The sequence below is a fragment of the Dendronephthya gigantea genome, unplaced genomic scaffold (genome assembly GCF_004324835.1).
Source record: "Dendronephthya gigantea isolate DGI-Jeju-01 unplaced genomic scaffold, DenGig_1.0 000249F, whole genome shotgun sequence".
NCBI lineage: Eukaryota > Metazoa > Cnidaria > Anthozoa > Malacalcyonacea > Nephtheidae > Dendronephthya > Dendronephthya gigantea.
The window spans coordinates 102,704-107,978 of record NW_021163259.1 but is presented as its reverse complement, the minus strand read 5'-3'; the positions used below and the strand labels follow the sequence as shown (position 1 = coordinate 107,978).

Sequence of the window (5,275 nt, the reverse complement as noted above, 5' to 3'; positions counted from 1 at the left end):
TTAAAAACAACGGGGAAAATGGTGAAGATTTGAAAACCGCTGTGAATGAAATGTAGTTAGTAATAAACAGGTTAAGCTTTGTTTATTTATATAATGCCATAATCCAGTTTTTAAACAGATTGTAAACCATGTACATTCAATTTCCGTTTGTATGTTTTCGCTGTAAAGTAATGACGATGTACGATAAATAAAGTAGAGAACTCAGCTCTCAAGATTTGCAAGATTTATCGTAGCCTGCTCGCAGATTGAATGGACCTTTTCGCTCATTACATCACAACATTACGTCACATCGTTTTAAATTTAGAATCACCTTAAATGAGATGGATTTCAAGTTTTACTCTCATAAGCCACATGCAAAGATACAAAACATCCTTCTACATTCTACAAGCCGTGCATGAAAAAGAATTTTTCATTCTACTAATAAGTATGGAAATAGGCCATAACGCTGGAACGAGGCTCGCGGTCTTGGCCCCCCAGCCTCGTTCTCGTGTTATGGCTTATTTCCACATTTGTTGGTCAAAATAAATTATGCATGTGTTGCAGAACAATGTCTTGTGTCTTTGCAGGTGGCTCGTGAGAGTAAAACTTGTGTGATTATGTGGTGTGCGATTATTTTGCTTATTCCAAATTTAAAATTGCAGTTATGTTGGCATCCAGACATTTTACCATCTTTTAGTGTTAAGGTAGTGATTCAAATTCTTGCCACGAGTTGAGAAGGGAATGGCGAAGCTTGATCTAGAGGAAGAAAGTTATTCTGCTCCAACACATTTGTTACTGTATTTTTGTGAAAAATGTCGCGAAACGTTTCGAAACGCTCTTTGTGGTTACAATTTTGATGTGATTACGATATTGTGCTCACGCGATTGATTTCTGATCGAGCTGTACTCCCTCCATATAAGATATGATGTATAGAAGATAGGGCGGTGAAACGGCATTATAACCCCAGATCTCTGTGCGATGCACGTACCCCCGCTAATTTTAGGGTGCAATGGGTGCTGCAAAGATCGTTGACTAAATGGGAGAACTATGAATCTATCATAGAACGTTTTCTCGTGATCGAGGATACGTACTTATCTATCCAGATGGTAAATTGGCGTGCAATATACCTGGATGCTCTCACGAATTTACCATAGGCAAGTACAAAGAAGACCTTGGTAAGTCCTGCTCCAGGAAAGTCTCGAAAAAGACGAGAATTCAAGTAACATTTTTAGCATAGATGATAGTGATAATGAGGGGAAGCAAGGAAATGTACGGGTTGAGAAGCCTGAATTTGGTGGTGATTACACAGACACCCTTAGAGCATCAATTAACGATGATTGATGATGAAATTGAGGATGCTGATTTGATGCCTTAAACTTTACAGATTTTTTCAAGTAATTTAATTTGGACTACTTTCGGCAAAGCCAATCAGAATGCTTAAACTTTTAATACTTCATGTAAAATGGTAAATAATGTACCTTTTTTCAGAAGTAGTCAAAATTTATGCATTTTGATTGGGTTGCTGAAAATGTAACAAAATTTGCTGATTGGACGAAATTCCCCCTTGTATGTATGGAAAGAGAGTTAACAAATTGATAACATTGAACCGTTGCCTGTTCATTTATAGATTCACGGTATGACGGTTTTGTGATAAGAACTAAAACCGAAATTAAACAGGCTAGCTTGAGACATGTGCTAAAATATGATTGGCTGTGAGTACTAAAGCGATGACCGATCATTCTGTGACATCATTCCGTGCGTCTGTCCTCTATTGATCATGGCTCGACAATGAAATTGCTTGATTTCTTAACGTTATTATATAATACGAGCCTGGACATAAAAATAATTTTTACTTGACATGATGATACGAAGTGAATGATGGCGTCTCATTTGTAAGCAAAGAGTGATAATAAGAGCCTGGACATAATTAAAATTTTTGCTTCATACGATGATACGAAGTGAAAGAAGACGTAATCATATGTAGAAACAGCAGTGCTAAGAGTGTGGACTTCATACAAAGTAATTAATTCATTACTGCCAAGATAGGTGTTGTCGTCCCGTGGTCCACTGCTGCTGATTTTCAAGTGCTCAGATAGCCGACGAATATTGTAAAAACGTTTTGTATTTGCTGGTGGTTCCCGATTGTAACTGTAGCTTCGTTCTTCGCAAGGATAGATGCAGTTGTAGTTAGAAGAGTTGGCGCGAAGTAACTAATTGAGCTTTCTAGCGAAATGGCTTTATTCTTTATAAAACGCCCTATGTCGAGACCGAAGAGGTTGGTATATTTGTATGCAATTTCCGAAATGAGTCTCTGGAGAGTTGTCCAAGTCCTTTCATGCAGTCCTTTCAACAAAATTTCTATGACAAGTTTTTTTTTGACAAGTTTTATTTGCTCTTGTGAACTGTGACCGTGCCAACAACTCAACAAGTTTGCTTTGACAATTTAGTTTGCAGCCAGCGATGTAATTGTACAGCGGACAACGTGAGCGTGCGTTGCAAAATGCATGCTATAGTCCGCTGGCCTACCGCATACAAATGCTCACATTATGTGACAAGTTTTCTTTGTTGACTCATACCACAGTTATTAGAATACACATGGCTTGGAGACTAGATGGAAGTACAATAAAACTCATTATCTATGTTATTGTCCAGGGGCCGGTTGTTCGAAAGGCGTTAGCTTAAACGGTGCATAAGCCAAATTTTAAAATTACTCTCATGCATCTTGTGAATGACTAAATCTGCATCTTATGCATTTAATATGTACTTCCATTGACAATTAAGCTATTTACATCGAAATATTTCAGCTCAGTTGTTCAATAAATAAATAGTTTTGCTTTCCATTTTCAACTTATCCACCGTTTAAGCTACACGTCTTTCCAACAATCGGCCCCAGGTTTATGCAAAAAATGGTTCCTTATCCGTCACATGTCTATTGTATTTTTGCCCAACTAACCAATAGCAATGGCTTGACTTAGTTCCTCAACCGTGACTTGAACAACATGTTAATTCAGACCTTACTATTGGTTTATTTGCTCAAAATACAATAGACACGTGACGAATTAGAAACAATTTTTTGCATGTAGTCTCTAAACCATGTATATTCTATTAACTGTGCTCATACAGACGAGAAAAATTTGTACTTTGGCAGTTTTTTCTATGACAAGAACACTTGTTCAAAATCTAGTATACTTGATTTTGGAAAAAACAGAAAAAATGTAAAGGTTGGGCGTACAAACGAACAATTAAAACTAGTCGCATAAAAACTTGTTATAGAAAACTTGTTCATCTGTAAGAGGCTTTAGCTTTCAATACTGAAACTGGCCGTTATCCGCCTTCGAATCAGGTTCGAAGAACAGTTGCATGGAAAATGTTTTGAAAAATATTTTACTTCCCTATATCAAATGGATATTCTGGTAATGGCATAGAAATTTATTAAATATATGTATGCTTATTTATCATAACCTGACATTTTGAAATTGCCCAGTATCGGCTCCGTTGTTGTGTGCAGCTAGGGAACTAGGTGGATGATCGAAAACGCCTGAACAATATGAATAGTCGTTTTCACCTGTATGCCGAAATAGCTCAGTTGGGAGAGCGTCAGACTGAAGATCTGAAGGTCCCTGGTTCAATCCCGGGTTTCGGCAGGAAATATTTTGAAATATTTTGCCGGTTAGCTTGGTATGTCTGCAAAATATTGAAAATATTGCTTTCATTTTAAGGTTTTGGAAAATAGTTCGTTTGGGTAATCAAATGTAAAAAAACCAAAATACATATGTGTCATTGTAACGATGGATTTCAATGCGTTACGGCGGCTGTGGGGGATTAGCTCAAATGGAAGAGCGCGCGCTTTGCATGCGCGAGGTAGCGGGATCGATGCCCGCATCCTCCATATTTTTCCTATGCAATCAATTAAAAACACATTAACTTCTCGAAAACGCAACTCAACTTTATTCGTTCAAAATATCAATTTTCTTTTTAACAAACTCGATGAAACGCGATTCTTCCTATCCTTGTCAGTATTCGTGTCCTGCAATGATACTCATTCATGTGTTAAATGTATTGCCGTGAACCCTTCTTGACTGATAATTATAAAAAAGGGTTTCCCACGCCGGGAATCGAACCCGGGCCATGGCGGTGAAAACGCCAGATCCTAGCCACTAGACCACATGGGAATTTGCTATGCTTTACGTAACAGTGTCGTTTTATTTCAAAATTACCCGTTTCTTCTGCTTATTTTGGTACGATACAGCAAGTGCGAAAAAGAAACCACATGATGGGTGTTATTGATGAGGACAATGCATCCGAGGAGGAATTGCATGCGCTAGCGGGGAATCGAACCCCGGTCTCCCGCGTGGCGGGCGAGAATTCTACCACTGAACCACCAGCGCAACGGCACATATCGTTGTCAATTTCGGCAATCCCCTTACCCCGCTGTATGAAACATATTTTCAATCAACGTATTTTGTTTTACAGGAGTTCATTATCAATTGTGCATATAGTTTTCGATACATGTTCAAGAAAATTATGGCATTACATCAATAAATTAGGTCCCATGCTACACGAATCTGACTATGAAATTCAATTTTTTATATCTTATAGAGTGATCTATCTTTTAACCATTGCTGAAAGAGATCTAAGGAAAGGCAGTAATTGGGGGATTAGCTCAAATGGTAGAGCGCGCGCTCGCATGCGCGAGGTAGCGGGATCGACGCCCGCATCCTCCAAAATTTTACGCTTTGGATCTCAAATCATTCTTCAGAAAACCATTGCTTTCCGTTAAACATTTGTTGGTAATATTTTTAAAAATAATATTTATACCTAATTTTTAATAATATTATCAAAATTTCAATTAATAGAATTAACAATAATTATGAAGCTGGATGTCATCAGCCTTCGATAGCTCAGTTGGTAGAGCGGGGGACTGTAGATAAGTAAGCAAACATCCCTAGGTCACTGGTTCAAATCCGGTTCGAAGGACAGTTGCATGGAAAATGTTTTGAAAAAATTTTACTTAAATTAATGTATGCATATTTATCATAACCTGACATTTTGAATATGCCCAGTATCGGCTCCGTTGTTTTGGGCAGCTAGGGAACTAGGTGGATGATCGAAAACACCTGAACTATGTGAATTGCCGTTTTCAGGTGTATGCCGAAATAGCTCAGTTGGGAGAGCGTCAGACTGAAGATCTGAAGGTCCCTGGTTCAATCCCGGGTTTCGGCAGGAAATAATTTGAAATATTTTGCCGGTTAGCTTGGTATGTCTGCAAAATATCAAAATATTAATTTCATTTTGG

General features: G+C 38.0%; 6 non-coding genes across 6 annotated transcripts; 4 read left to right on the top strand and 2 right to left on the bottom strand.

Annotated features, from left to right (window-relative positions):
- Positions 1-3,550: 3,550 nt before the first annotated feature.
- On the top strand, positions 3,551-3,623 carry Trnaf-gaa. Its single transcript has one exon. It is a non-coding gene; the product is annotated as a tRNA-Phe (tRNA).
- Positions 3,624-3,795: 172 nt separating this feature from the next.
- Trnaa-ugc lies at positions 3,796-3,868 on the top strand. The gene has a single exon. It is a non-coding gene; the product is annotated as a tRNA-Ala (tRNA).
- Positions 3,869-4,079: 211 nt separating this feature from the next.
- Trnae-uuc lies at positions 4,080-4,151 on the bottom strand. The gene has a single exon. It is a non-coding gene; the product is annotated as a tRNA-Glu (tRNA).
- A 145-nt stretch (positions 4,152-4,296) lies between these two features.
- Positions 4,297-4,367, bottom strand: Trnag-gcc. The gene has a single exon. It is a non-coding gene; the product is annotated as a tRNA-Gly (tRNA).
- Positions 4,368-4,869: 502 nt separating this feature from the next.
- Positions 4,870-4,956, top strand: Trnay-gua. The gene is given in 2 exon segments: positions 4,870-4,906; positions 4,921-4,956. It is a non-coding gene; the product is annotated as a tRNA-Tyr (tRNA).
- A 173-nt stretch (positions 4,957-5,129) lies between these two features.
- Positions 5,130-5,202, top strand: Trnaf-gaa. The gene has a single exon. It is a non-coding gene; the product is annotated as a tRNA-Phe (tRNA).
- The last annotated feature ends 73 nt before the right edge of the window (positions 5,203-5,275 follow it).